General features: G+C 46.4%; 1 long non-coding RNA gene across 1 annotated transcript in view; it reads right to left on the bottom strand.

Annotated features, from left to right (window-relative positions):
• LOC148141099 (uncharacterized) overlaps positions 1–15500 on the bottom strand; it is a 34797-nt gene extending 19297 nt beyond the window's left edge. Inside the window, exons 1-2 of the long non-coding RNA XR_015752976.1 lie at positions 15448–15500; positions 8644–8818 (exon numbers count right to left, since the gene is read on the bottom strand). This is a non-coding gene — a long non-coding RNA (uncharacterized LOC148141099). The remainder of the gene's footprint in view (positions 1–8643; positions 8819–15447) is intronic.
• Between the last annotated feature and the right edge of the window lie 47 nt (positions 15501–15547).

Below are 15547 nucleotides of genomic sequence, written 5' to 3' on the forward strand. Positions count from 1 at the left end.
GGAAGATGGACTGTTCCACATATCCTACGAAGAGGCAGGCATAGCTGAGGCCCATGCGGGTGCCCATGGCTACTCCTTTGGTTTGGAGGAAGTGGGAGGATTGGAAAGAGAAGTTGTTCAGGGTGAGGACCAGTTCAGTCAGTCGAAGGAGGGTGTCAGTGGAAGGGTACTGGTCGATAAGGCGGGAAAGGAAGAAGCGGAGGGCTTTGAGTCCTTCGTGATGGGGGATGGTGGTGTACAGGGACTGGATGTCCATGGTGAAAATAAGGTGTTGGGGACCGGAGAAGCGAAAATCACGGAGCAGGTGGAGGGCATGGGTGGTGTCCCCAATGTAGGTGGCCAGTTCTTGGACTAAGGGGGACAGGACGACGTCAAGGTATGCAGAGATGAGTTCGGTGGGGCAGGAGCAGGCGGAGACAATGGGTCGGCCGGGGCAGTCAGGTTTGTGGATTTTGGGCAGGTGGTAGAAGCGGGCGGTGCGGGGTTGTGGGACTATGAGGTTGGAGGCGGTGGATGGGAGATCCCCTGAGGTGATGAGGTTATGGATGGTCTGGGAGATGAAATTGTGAGACTAGCTAAGGGGAAAAAGGAAGCACACGTACATTCTAGGTGACTGAGAACAGACCAAGCTTTGAAAGAATATCAGGAAAGACAATTCTGAAACAAGGAATTAAGAGGACTAAAAGAAGTCATGAAATATTTTTGAGCAAACAGGGTTAAGGAAAATCTCGAAGCCTTCTATTCATATATAAGGAGCAAGAGGGTAACTAGAGAAAGAGCTGGACCATTCAAGGACAAAGGAGGGAAGTTATGCGTGGAGTCAGAGAAAATGGGTGAGATTCTTAATGAGTACTTCGCATCAGTATTCACCGAAGCCAGATGTTGAGGTTAGGGATAGATGTTTGATGACTCTAGGCCAAGTCGACAAAAGGAGGGAGGAAAAGGCATTAAAGTGGACAAGTCCCCACATCCAGATGGGATCTATCCCAGGTTGATGAGGGAAGTGAGAGAGGAAATAACTGGGGCTTCACACAATATCTTTGCAAAATCCTTGAACACAAGTAAGGTGCCAGAGGACTGAAGATTTGCTACTGTTGTCCTGTTGTTTAAGAAGGGTAACAAGGACAATCCAGGTAATTATGGACCAGTGAGCTTGATGTCAATGGTGGGGCAGCTGCTGGAGAAGATACTGAGGGACAAGATCTATTAACATTTGGGAGAAAATGGGCTTATCAGCAATAGGCAATTTAGTTTTGTGCAGGGAAGATCATGTCTTACTAACTTAATAGAATTCTTTGAGGAAGGGTTGTTTTTCAGACTGAAGGCCTGTGACCAGTGGAGTGCCACAAGGATTGGTGCTGGGTCTAGAACATAGAACATAGAAGAATACAGCGCAGTACAGGCCCTTTGGCCCTCGATGTTGCGCCGATCCAAGCCCACCTAACCTATACTAACCCACTATCTTCCATATACCTATCCAATGCCTGCTTAAATGCCCATAAAGAGGGAGAGTCCACCACTGCTACTGGCAGGGCATTCCACGAACTTACGACTCGCTGAGTGAAGAACCTACCCCTAACTTCAGTCCTATATCTACCCCCCCCCTTAATTTAAAGCTATGCCCCCTTGTAATACCCGACTCCATACGCGGGAAAAGGTTCACACTGTCAACCCTATCTAACCCCCTAATCATCTTGTACACCTCAATCAAGTCACCCCTAAACCTTCTTTTCTCTAATGAAAACAGCCCCAAGTGTCTCAGTCTTTCCTCATACGATCTTCCTTCCATACCAGGCAACATCCTGGTAAACCTCCTCTGCACCCGTTCCAGTGCCTCCACATCCTTCCTATAGTATGGCAACCAAAACTGCACACAATATTCCAGATGCGGCCGCACCAGAGTCTTATACAACTGCATCATGACCTCAGGACTCCGGAACTCAATTCCTCTACCAATAAAAGCCAGTACGCCATATGCCTTCCTCACCGCACTATTTACCTGGGTGGCAACTTTCAGAGATCTGTGTACATGGACACCAAGATCCCTCTGCTCATCCACACTACCAAGTATCCGACCATTAGCCCAGTACCCCATCTTTTTGTTATTCTTCCCAAAGTGAATCACCTCACACTTAGCTACATTGAATTCCATTTGCCACCTTTCTGCCCAGCTCTGCAGCTTCTCTATATCCTGCTGTAACCTGCCACATCCTTCCTCACTGTCAACAACTCCTCCGACTTTCGTATCATCCGCAAACTTGCTCACCCAACCTTCTAACCCCTCTTCCAGGTCATTTATAAAAATGACAAACAGCAATGGTCCCAAAACAGATCCTTGCGGAACACCGCTAGTGACGGCACTCCATCAAGAAACTTTGCCATCAACTACTACCCTCTGTCTTCTTCCATCCAGCCAATTCCTAATCCAAACCTCCAACTCACCCTCAATGCCATATCTCCGTATTTTCTGCAGTAGCCTACCATGGGGAACCTTATCAAACGCCTTACTAAAATCCATATATACCACATCTACCGCTTTCCCCTCATCAACCTCCTTCGTCACCTTTTCAAAGAATTCAATAAGGTTTGTGAGGCACGACCTGCCCTTCACAAAACCATGCTGACTATCCTTGATCACATTATTCCTATCCAGATGTGCATAAATCCTATCCCTTACAATTCTCTCTAAGACTTTGCCCACAACAGAAGTGAGACTCACCGGCCTATAGTTACTAGGGTTATCCCTACTCCCCTTTTTGAACAAGGGAACCACATTTGCTATCCTCCAGTCTTCTGGCACGACTCCTGTAGACAAAGAGGACATAAAAATCAAGGCCAATGGCTCTGCAATCTCCTCCCTTGCTTCCCAGAGAATCCTAGGATAAATGCCATCAGGCCCAGGGGACTTATCTATTTTCACCTTTTCCAGGATTTCCAACACCTCTTCTCTACATACCTCAAAGCCATCCATTCTACTTATTTGTGACTCAGTATTCACATCGACGACAATGCCCTGTTCCTGAGTAAATACTGAAGAAAAGTATTCATTCAGTGTCTCCCCAATCTCTTCCGCCTCCACACGCAACTTCCCACTACTATCCTTGACTGGATCTATTCCTACCCTAGTCATTCTTTTATTCCTAACATACCTATAGAAAGCCTTAGGGTTTTCCCTAATCCTACCGACTAAGGACCTTTCATGTCCCCTCCTTGCTGCTCTTAGCTCTCTCTTCAGGTCCTTCCTGGCTACCCTATAACTCTCAATCGCCCCAATTGAACCTTCACGTCTCATCTTGAGATAGGCCGCCCTCTTCCATTTAACAAGGGATTCCAATTCCTTATTAAACCACGGCTCCCTCGCACGACCCTTTCCTCCCTGCCTGACAGGTACATAATTATCAAGGACACTCAATAGTTGCTCCTTGAACAAGCTCCACATATCATTTACACTCTTGCCTTGGAGTCTACTTTTCCAAGCCAACATCCTAAGTCATGCCTCACCGCAACATAATTTCCCTGACCCCAGCTATAACTCTTGCCCTGTAGTACACACTTATCCCTCTCCATCACGAGAGTAAAAATCACCGAATTATGGTCACTATCCCCAAAGTGCTCACCTACCTCTAATTCTAACACCTGGCCTGGTTCGTTACCCAGAACCAAATCCAGTATGGCCTCACCTCTTGTTGGCCTGTCTACATATTGTGTCAGGAAACTCTCCTGCACACATTGAACAAACACTGACCCATCTAACGAACTTGAGCTATAGCTTTCCCAATCAATATCAGGAAAGTTAAAGTCCCCCATAACAACCACCCTATTACTGTCACTCATCTCCTGAATCACCTTCCCTATCCTTTCTTCAATGATTCTAGGACTATTAGGAGGCCTGTAAAAGACTCCTAACAGGGTGACCTCACCTTTCCTATTCCTAACCTCAGCCCAAACTACCTCAGATGGCAAGTCCTCATCCATCGTCCTTTCCACCACTGTAATACTATCTTTGACAAGCAATGCCACACCTCCCCCTCTTTTACCCCCACCTCTGAGCCTACTAAAACATTTAAATCCTGGAACCTGCAACAGCCAATCCTGTCCCTGTTCTAGCCATGTCTCCGTAATAGCCACAACATCGAAGTCCCAGGTACCAACCCACGCTGCAAGTTCATACTACTACTTTTCATCATTTATATGGATGATTTAAATGTGAATCTAACAGGTAAAGTTAATAAGTTTGCAGATGACACCAAAATTGGAAATGTAGTGGACAGGGAAGAAAGTTATCTCAGATTACGATGGGATGTTGACCAGATGGACCAATGGGCTGAGAAATAGCAGATGGAGTTCAATTTAGATAAATGTGAGGTGCCACATTTTGGGAAAGCAAATGTTATCAGGACTTATACACTTAATGGTAAGGTCCTAGAGAGTGTTGTTGAACAAAGAAACCTTGGAGTGCAAGTTCATAGCTCCTTGAAAGTGGAGTCACAGGTGGATAGGATAGTGAAGAAGGCGTTTGGTATGCCTTCCTTTATTGGCCAGAATATTGAGTATCAGAGTTGGGAGGTCATGTTACGGCTGTACAGAACGTTAGTTAGGCCACTTATGAAACATTGTGTGTAATTCTGGTCCTTCATATTGGAAAGATGTTGTGAAACTTGACAGGGTTCAGAAAAGATTTACAGGATGTTGCCAGGGTTGGAGGAATTGAGCTACAGGGAGAGATTGAATAGACTGGGGCTGTTTTCCCTAGAGTGTCAGAGGCTGAGGCATGACATTATAGAGGTTTATAAAATCATGAGGGACATGGATAGGATACTAGGCAAAGTCTGTTCCCTGGGGTGGGCGAGTCCAGAACTAGAGGGGAAAAATAAAAATAGACCTAAGAGGCAACTTTTTCACATAGAGGATGGTGTGTGTATGGAATAAGCTGCCAGAGGAAGTGGTGGAGACTGGTACAATTACTGCATTTAAAAGGCATCGAGATGGGTATATGAATAGGAAGGGTTTGCAGGGACATGGGCCGAGTGCTGGCAAGTGGAACGAGATGAGGTTGGGATATCTGGTCGGTATGGATGAGCTTAAAAATGTGTTGCTGGAAAAGCGCAGCAGGTCAGGCAGCATCAGAGGAACAGGAGAATCGACATTTCGGGCATAAGCCCTTCTTCAGGAATGAGGAGGGTGTGCCAAGCAGGTAGGGAGTAGGGACTTGGGGGAAGGGCGTTGGGAATACAATAGGTGGAAGGAGGTTAAGGTGAGGGTGATAGGCCGGAGAGGGGGTGGGGGCAGAGAGGTCGTGAAGATTGCAGGTCAAGAAGGCGGTGCTGAGTCTGAGGGTTGGGACTGAGAAAAGGTGGGGGGAGGGGAAATGAGAAAGCTGGAGAAATCTGAATTCATCCCTTGTGGTTGGAGGGTATAGATGAGTTGGATCAAAAGGTCTGTTCTATGTTGTACATCTATATGACAAAGTTGATTGAGGAAGGAAGGGCTACAGATGTCATATACATGGACTTCAGTAAGTCATTGATAAGGTTCCCCATAGTAGGCTGATGGAGAAATTGAAGTTGTGTGGGATCTCGGGTGTACTAGCTCGATAGACAAAAAGCTGGTTGAGCAGTAGGATACAGAGTAGTAGTGGAAGGCAGTTTCTGAAAATGGAGAACTTTGACCTGTGATGTTCCACAGGGATCTATGCTGGGATCACTGTTTGTGATATACATAAATAGTCTGAAGGAATGTACAGGTGGTCTGATAGTAAGTTTGCAAATGGCACTAAGATTAGCGGAGTAGCAGAAAGTGAAGGGGGGAACTGTCAGAGAATGCAGCAGGATATATATAGATTGGAGAGTTGGGCAGAGAAATGGCAGATAGAGTTCAATCAAGGCAAATGTGAGGTGATACATTTTGGAAGATACAATTCAAGCACGAACTATACGGTAAAAGGATAAGCCCGGGCAAAATTGATGTTCTGAGAGATCTGAGTGTTCAGGTCCATTGTTCCCTGAAATTGGCAACGCTGGTCAATAGAGTGGTCAGGAAGGTATACAGCATGCTTTCCTTCATCAGACCGGTATTGATTACAAGAGTCGGCAGGTCATGTTGTATAGAACTTTGGTTCGGCCATATTGGGAATACAGTGTACAGTCCTGGTAGCCACATTAGCAAAAGGATGTGGATGCTTTGGATACGATGCAGAGGAAGTTCACAAGATGTTGTTGGTATGAAGGGCATGAAGAGAGATCATTTTCATTAGAAAGACAGATCTTGGGGGGGGGCGATGATTGAGGTTGACAAAATAATGAGTGGTATAGACAGGGTAGATAGCAAGAAGCTTTTTCCCAGAGTAGGGACTCAATTAGTAGGATTCACAAGTTCAAGATGAGAGGGAAAAAGTTTAAGGGAGATACGTGTGGAAAGTTCTTTATGCAGAGGGTGGTGGGTGCCTGGAATGCATTGCCAGCAAAGGTGGAAGAGGCGGGCATGATGGCATCATTTAAGAGGTATCTAGATTCCCTTCAGTATGGAAACAGGCCCTTCGGCCCAACAAGTTCACACTGACCCGTCAAAGACCTATTCCCCTACCCTATATTTACCCCTCACAAATGCAGCTAACACTAAGTGCAATTTAGCACGGCCAATTCATCCGACCTGCACATCTTTTGATTTGTTCAAGGAAACCAGAGCACTCAGAGGAAACCCACGCAGACACGGGGAGAATGTACAAACTCCACACAGTTGCCCAAGGCAGGAATTGCACCCAGGTCCCTGGTGTTGTGAGGAAGCAATGCTAACCACTGAGCTACCATGTCAGCACAGACAAAGTGTAGACAGAACTAGAATTAGAAACCTTACAACGTGGAAACAGGCCCTTCAACCCAGCAAGTCTGCAGACACCGTCCAAAGAGTATCCCTCCCAGGTGCATTACCTTACATTTTCCCCTGACTAAGCATCTAACTTACATAACCCTTAACACTATGGGCAATTTAGCATGGCCAATTCACCTAACATGCACATTTGTAGGACTGTGGGAGGAAACCGGAGCACCAGGAGGAAACATTTGCCCAAGGATAGAACCAAACCTGGGTCCTCGGCGCTGTGAGGCAGCACTGCTAACCACTGTGCTGTCCCCATAGATACATGAATTGGCAGGAAACAGAGGAATACAGACCCTTACAAAATAAGTGACAGGTTTTGACAGAGGATCTGGATTGGTGCAGGCTTGCAGGGCTAACGGGCCTGTTCCTGTGCTGGAATTTTCATTGTTCTTTGTTGTTTGTTGTTGCCTCCTTCATACATTGTCACAAGTTTGTTCTCGTTTAGTTTGATGAACAGCAGAAACCAAGTTAGATCTTCCAGATCAGTGACAATCAAGACATCAGTTCACAAACTGGACTCCGACCCACAGCCAGTTGAGGGCTCCTCATTCCAGGGCCCCCAGCCAATCCAGTTCTTGTCGAGCCAGAAGACCCCATCAGATCCCTCAACCTCAGCCAATTCAGAACCCTAGGACCCCCAAATCACAGCCAATTCAGGTGCTGGGCCTCCCCGCCCCAGCCAATCAGGACTCTCAATGATCCTCCATCATTCAAGGCCCCGTGGCCCCCAGTCAATTCGGAACAACCATTTCCTGGAGAGGATTAATGTATCCAGAGCTCCTCTTCCCATCCTCTGCTTCCCAACCTTACACTGAAAACCAACATATTCAACACTGCCAACTTGCCAACTTTTCATTGCTTACCCAACTCACATGCCTGAGGGACGCAGTTGGAAGGAAGTCAGAACTAAACCTGAAGTAATTCCACAGAGGCCACAATCTGTCACTTCATCACTCTTTATTTACACATGAACAGTTTTTGACTTTAGTCCTTCCTCATTCAGAGCCAGAGTGTTGCTCTCTCTGACACTACCTGATATCAGCCAGAGCTCTGTGACTGGAACAGATTGACAGCCCCAATCAAGGAGCTCATACTGTAAGAGCTCCAGCTGGCTGACCTTGTTACAATCACCACAAAACCCACGGCTGAATTTTCTGAAATGATGTACATATTAGAATTCAGAAACGTAGCAAAGGGTCTTGACATCCAATGGGTTTGCCTGTATTTCTAGGCCAGAGGTTGGGATGCAAACCCCTCTGGTTATAGAATTGCCTCGTAGCCTGCCTGAACAGAATGATTCATACAATATTGTTCAAAATCAGTTTACAGCAGCATCTCCTCACTGAGAGCAAACACTGCATTGTGTAGTGATACAGTGAGCAAAACGAGCAAAACGAGCAAAACACCAATCTCTTTGAAGACCCATCATCCACCCACAACTCAGGAAGCTTCCACATTCATCACCTTCTGGGCAAACCTATTCAAATTAAACACAACTTCCTGCCAGTTTCTTGCACCAAAAACAATCATCCTTTCTTTAAAAACTTTTCTTTCTTTTCTAATCAACTTGCTATTACACACCTCTATAACAGGTGGGACTTCAAACTGGGTCACTAAGTCAAGGGAGTGGGACACTCCACTGCACCACAAGAGGGCCCTTCCTCATCCTTTTTCAATGTTACAGTGGACCTTCATCCCCTTGGCCCCTTCCCATACAATTGGACTTCACAGAGAGTGTCATCACTTCAGTCTGGACTTTATACTTACTTCTCTCAAAGGAACTCTCACAATTCTGTTTGATTTTACATTTTCAACCAGGAAGTGTGTGTTTCTCCTTCGCACATCCAACAACCGATCAGATTTCCCCTCTGCAGCCTCAGATACTCTCTGTAAGGTCAAATAAATGCTGAGTGCTGAAGGAATTTCGCAGGTCCAGAAGCATCTGCAGAGAGTGTGAACAGAGTTCAAATCAAGGTCTGACAGTGTGTCTGAATAAAGCTCAATCTTGTGGCACTGCCATGTGGACAATTGTTAGTGTCACCACCGCAATCAAAGGCTCTTCATTGTCCTGCTTTTAGACACAGTGGTCTACAGTGCAGAAAAAAAGGCCCTTCAGCCCATTGATTCTGTGCCAGTCAAAAACAACCATCTAAAATCTAAAACAAAGTCTAAAAATTATGGTAACGTCATTTCTCAGTGCTCGGCCCAACACTTTGTATGCCTTTACGCTGCAAGTGCACATCTGATACTTCTTCAATGTTTTGAGAGCTTCTGCCTGCAACATCCTTACGGCACCAACCTCTGGGTGAAAGCCTTTTCCTCCATTACTCAGACATATGGGTATAGGAGTTAAGACATCATATTGAGGTTGGACAGGCCTCTTCTGGAATACTGGGTCCAGTTGTAGTCTCCCTGTTATAGGAAGGATATCTTTAAGGTGGAGAGTGTTCAGAAAATGGTTACAAGGCTGTTGTCAGGACTGGAAGGTTTGAACTATAGGGAAAGGGGTTTGGAGGTTGAGGGGTGACCTTACAGAGGTTTATAAAATCATAAGGGGCATATATAAGGTCAATGTTAGTTGTTTTTTCAAGACTTCAAGACTAGGGTGTGTATTTTTAAAGTGAGAGGAGAAAGATTAAAAGGGACATGAGGGGCTTTTTTTTACACAGAGAATGGTTTGTGTGTGAAATGAACTTCCAGAGGAATTAATGGATGTGGGGACAGTTCCAACATTTAAAAGATATTTGGATAAACAGGAAAGGATTGGAGGGATATGAGCCAGGAGCAGGCAGTGGGACTGGTTTTGTTTGGGATTATGGTGAGCATGGACTTGTGGGACCAAAGGGTCTGTTTCCATGACTTTATGACTCACATTCCCTTTAAACCTACTGCCCCTTACCTTAAATATCTGTACCACCTTCCAGTCTTTACAGCATATGTCTTAATTGATCCCTCTATCAAGGGGAAAATTTCCTTAAAGTCTACTCAACCAACACATCTCATTATTTTATACATCTCAGTGATGTCACAGAGTCATAGAGAAGTACAGCACAGAAACAGATCTTTCAGTCCAACTCGTCCATGCCAACCAGATATCTGAAATTAATCTAGTCTCATTTACCAGCACTTGGCCCATTTCCCTCTAACCCCTTCCTATTCATAGACCAAGTTAAAAACCACACAACACCACGTTATAATTCAACAGGCCTATTTGGAACCACTAGCTTTTGGAGCATCTTACCTTCATGAGGTGGTTGAGGAGTATTCATCTACCCATGCAGATACATTTTATGTGTTACTAGCGTCATACTAGACTGACTTCCTTTTCCATACACGCACCACCCTTTGCATGACAAAGTTGCCCCTTAGCCCCTTGTAAATCTTTCAGCTCTTTGCTGTGGTTCTGTTCGCCGAGCTGGAGGTTTTTGTTGCAAACGTTTCGTCCCCTGTCTAGGTGACATCCTCAGTGCTTGGGAGCCTCCTGTGAAGCGCTTCTGTGGTGTTTCCTCCGGCATTTATAGTGGCCTGTCCCTGCCGCTTCCGGTTGTCAGTTTCAGCTGTCCGCTGTAGTGGCCGGTATATTGGGTCCAGGTCGATGTGTTTGTTGATGGAGTTTGTGGATGAGTGCCATGCTTCTAGGAATTCCCTGACTGTTCTTTGTTTGGCTTGCCCTATAATGGTAGTGTTGTCCCAGTCGAATTCATGTTGCTTGTCGTCTGTGTGTGTGGCTACTAGGGATAGCTGGTCGTGTCAACAACTCACCAGAACGAAGGACCCGATACCCAGCATGAGCAAAACTAATGTAGTGTACAAAATCCCATGCAAGGACTGCACAAAACACTATATAGGACAAACAGGAAGACAGCTAACGATCCGCATCCATGAACATCAACTAGCCACGAAACGACACGACATGAGGAAACTGGAGAAATCAGTTCATCCCTTGTGGTTGGAGGGTTCCGAGGCGGAAGATGAGGCGCTCTTCCTCCAGTCGTCGTGTTGCTGTGGTCTGGCGATGGAGGAGTCCAAGGACCTGCATGTCCTTGGTGGAGTGGGAGGGGGAGTTGAAGTGTTGAGCCACGGGGTGGTTGGGTTGGTTGGTCCGGGTGTCCCAGAGGTGTTCTCTGAAACGTTCCGCAAGTCGGCGGCCTGTCTCCCCAATATAGAGGAGGCCACATCAGGTGCAGCGGATGCAGTAAATGATGTGCGTGAAGGTGCAGGTGAATTTGTGGCCTAGGAACCCTCCAACCACAAGGGATGAACTCAGATTTCTCCAGTTTCCTCATTTCCCCTCCCCCCACCTTGTCTCAGTCCCAACCCTAGAACTCAGCACCAGCTTCCTAACCTGCAATCTTCTTCCTGGCCTCTCCGCCCCCACCCCCACTCCAGCCTATCACCCTCACCTTGACCTCCTTCCACCTATCACATTTCCAATGCCCCTCCCCCAAGTCCCTTCTCCCTACCTTTTATCTTAGCCTGCTGGACACACTTTCCTCATTCCTGAAGAAGGGCTCATGCCCGGAACGTCGATTCTCCTGCTCCTTGGATGCTGCCTGACCTGCTGCGCATTTCCAGCAACACATTTTCAGCTCTGATCTCCGGCATCTGCAGTCCTTACTTTCTCCTCCAATATGACCACACACATACATGCACATACACACACACACTCATACATGCACACACACACGTGCATACACACACATACATGCACATACACACGTGTACACACAATGACACATTGCCGTACAGGCATGGTTGAGGTTTTGATGGAGAGATAATTTCTTCCAGGACTGAACCCTGATCTCGGATGATGACTGTTCCAGCAACTGCAAAGGACTTGTTGGATCTCCCTGTGCACCACCTTTTGCATCGACAGCATTGGGCTGTTTGGGTGCCTGCTTTTCTAAAGCATCTCCAAGCAACAAATGACGATAAATTGATAACAGTTTTTCTCCAATCCATGTTTAAGACGTGTTTATGTTATTTTTCATATCGTATTGTATGCTAAGTCTCTCGGTGCTTCAGTACCATTGTAGATTGAGGGGGATGTGTAGGTACACGATGTTAGCTCTTCTAATCGTAGGATTCTGTCAGACCCTGGTTTGGTCGTCTTACTAAGTGAAAGCCGTTCCAGCAAGTACAAATTCACAAGTCATAGAAATGGATGCCTGCAGCCGAGTGGATTGTGCAGATGTAAGAAGTCAGAGGCAATACTGTAACTTATAGGTACATCTTAAGTTCTACGAAAAAGGCCCCCAAAGGTGGTGATGATGGGGGGGGGGGGGGGGGGGCATGTGGTAGGGTTGATGGGATTACAGTGTCTCTGAGAGAGAAGTGTAAAGGATATTTTTGGGATGGAGGATGCAAAGGATGGCAGAGGCAGGAAGACCGTGAAGGTGATCTCTTGATTAATCCACTCGTCACAGTACACCGGGGCCCCTTCCGGCCAGCTCTTGACTGTCCCGATAAAAAGTGCAACCCGATATACTTAACAATAAAGAAAACCTCATAGCATGAAGCGTTTTATGGGGGAGAAACCTATCAGGTCCAATTAAACAAAACATTTGGGATAGAGATGAAAGCAGGCGGGAAGGATTTATTGGGCTGTTGTTTCAATATTCAGGTGGAAGACGGAACCCGAGCAGAAGAAACGAATAGTAAAACCCCTCCCAATGACCGAAGGTGATAAAAATTGTAGATTTAAAACAGACCATTGAAGTAGAAACAGGATATGGGGATACAAATGCCTGGGCTGAATGGGTAAAGTGCGCTGTGAAAAGTCTGAATAAAAACAACTGTTATGCCTGTGTCTCTGGGCCACCAATGTCCAAGTAGTCCCCTTTCCGCTTAGGTGGAAACGAGACAGGAGGGGCATGACATGCATGATAGCCCTGTATCAGGATGAGACCGCATGGAATAATAAGAATTGTATGCCTCTTCCATTATTGTTCCCTCCCTTAAAGAAGGAAGATTTTAAAACACCACCCCCCCCCCCCCCCACACACACATGTTTTCTGCCATGGTCGGAAATCATCGTGTGTAAACAGACGGGGATCAAATCGATCCAGATCCTTGGGGGAGCTGAAATCATGTACCAAAATTGAGTACGTGACGGAAACGGACACGGGAGGGAACTACTCAGCATTAAGGATTCCCCGAGCCGACCTGTGGTGGTACTGCGGAGGGAAAATATTGAGACCCACACTACCTCCAGATTGGAGGGGCATGTGTGCGATTGTGCAATTGGCAATTCCGTTCACCCTGGCATTTGGAAAGGAAAAGACAGCAAAGAAAGGGGGACGGAGTAAGAGATCATTATTGGATAAATCATTTGATGATCGGATATATCTGGACACTATAGTATTTCCAAGAGGGGTACCCAATGAGTTCAAGGCTCATAACCAGATCACAGCATATTTTGAATTGGCTCTCTTCTGATGGGTAACGGTCAACAAGAATGTGGACTGGATAAATTATGTTTTCTGTAATCAGCAAAAGTTCATTAATTGCACAAGAGACACAATTAAAGGCACAGCCGAGCAAATTGATGCAACCAGTAATCTGGCCTGCGGGAAGAGCATGGCCCTCGATATGATCCTAGCAGAAAAAGGGTGTGTGTGTGTGTGTGTGTGTGTGTGTATCACCTTTATTCCAAATAACACAGCCCCAGATGGGTCTATTATTCGGCCCTTAACAACACTGGTGGAAGAACTAGCCGAAATTTCAGGAGTCAACACATCACTCACCGGGTGGCTAGAGTGGTGGTTTGGAAAGTGGAAGGGTGTGGTGGACTCCGTCCTTACCTCTTTAATCGTGGTGGCAGGAGTACTGACCACAATAGGATGCTGTATCATATCTTGCGCAAAAGGACTAACCCAAAGGCTGATTGAAATAGCTTTGGCCTCACAAATGCCCCTAAAGCACAATCAGGGAGAAGGTCTCTACCTGTTGAACGAAGGGGGCATGAGTGACCTCGGGGAGGTTTCCAATTAAATGAAATTTCGGGGATGATGCTCGCCAACTTGGAGGCGACATATGAGGGAAATGCAAAGACAACAAATGTTAATAAACATGGGAAATTGTGAGATATGGCTAAAGTAGTGTTGCTTCTGCAGCTGAAGACCAAATTACATAATTGCTTCTGCAAAGCACTGAGCTAACTTACACAATTGTATGATTGTTTCTGCAAAGAGCTGAGCTAGCAAGTCTTTCGCACAAAGATGAAACCTTATGAAGGGAGTCAGTTAAGATTAGGACGAGCAACAATGGAACATGTTAAACAAATCAGACGGACAAGTAGATAAGGAGGATAGTCGGAAGAAAAGGTCACTGAGCCATGCCAGCTCAGCAGATTAAGTTTACATGGGCACGAGAACGAGCCAAGTTAGTTACAAATAAGGGATAAAGCAAACAAGAGTAAGGGGCTCTAGGCTTAGAGTAGCAGGAGAAGTAAACAAGGGTGAAGCGCAGGTTGGCAGGGACGGAATGCAATAGGGAATAGTGATAGGTTTGACTATCGTGATATGCTAGGCCAATGAAGTCAACGGGGAAGGACCGAGAGAGACTGAGTTAAACTGTATAAATTGTGAAGTAATTTTTGGATCGCTATGCCTACTTGTTAGTCACCCATCTTTCAAGAACGTTTCAATAAAGTTCGTTGCTTCAGAATTTGAATCGGACTGAAATTTATTAATATGTGAGCTTCGTTCCTCACACTCCTGACACTTCCTCACAGTACAGAGGAGACTGTAATGTCAATCCACCAGTTACCTGACTCCTCCTTCCAGTCCTGGGGAGACTGCAATGTTAATCCTCCAGTCTCCTGACCCCTCCTCCCAGTCCAGGGGAGACTGTAATGTCCATCCTCCAGTCTCCTGACCCCTCCTCCCTGTCAGAGGAGACTGTAATGTCCATCCTCCAGTCTCCTGACCCCTCCTCCCAGTCCAGGGGAGACTGTAATGTTAATCCTCCAGTCTCCTGACTCCTCCTCCCTGTCAGAGGAGACTGTAATGTCCATCCTCCAGTCTCCTGACCCCTCCTCCCAGTCCAGGGGAGACTGTAATGTTAATCCTCCAGTCTCCTGACTCCTCCTCCCAGTCAGAGGAGACTGTAATGTCCATCCTCCAGTCTCCTGACACCTCCTCCCTGTCCTGGGGAGACTGTTCTGTCAATCCTCCAGTCTCCTGACCCCGCCTTCCAGTCAGAGGAGACTGTAATGTCCATCCTCCAGTCTCCTGACACCTCCTCCCTGTCCTGGGGAGACTGTAATGTCCATCCTCCAGTCTCCTGACCCCTCCTCCCTGTCCTGGGGAGACTGTAATGTCCATCCTCCAGTCTCCTGACCCCTCCTCCCAGTCCAGGGGAGACTGTAATATTTGAGCCAGTGGCTCCATAGTTTCTCCTCTCGCTTCACTCAGAATCCTCGGGTGTATCTAATCCTGTCCTGGTTTCCCGCTAACCCCGAGGACCAACATTATTTGGGCAGTTACATGGACAGGAAAGTTTCCCTGTTCACTACCGTATATCTGCACATTAACAGTTTGCTGATAAATATTTAAGCTGTTTTCTCACGTTCACTGGAAAGATTTAAAAATAGATTCCTCATTCCCAAGCGCGAGGCCCTTCCCGCCGCGAGCTCGCGCAGTGTCCACTCAACGGCCGCGCCTCGAGA

The sequence above is a fragment of the Chiloscyllium plagiosum genome, unplaced genomic scaffold (genome assembly GCF_037043375.1).
Source record: "Chiloscyllium plagiosum isolate Xiang-an unplaced genomic scaffold, Cpla_swu_hap1 HiC_scaffold_35, whole genome shotgun sequence".
In the NCBI taxonomy this organism is placed as follows: Eukaryota; Metazoa; Chordata; class Chondrichthyes; order Orectolobiformes; family Hemiscylliidae; genus Chiloscyllium; species Chiloscyllium plagiosum.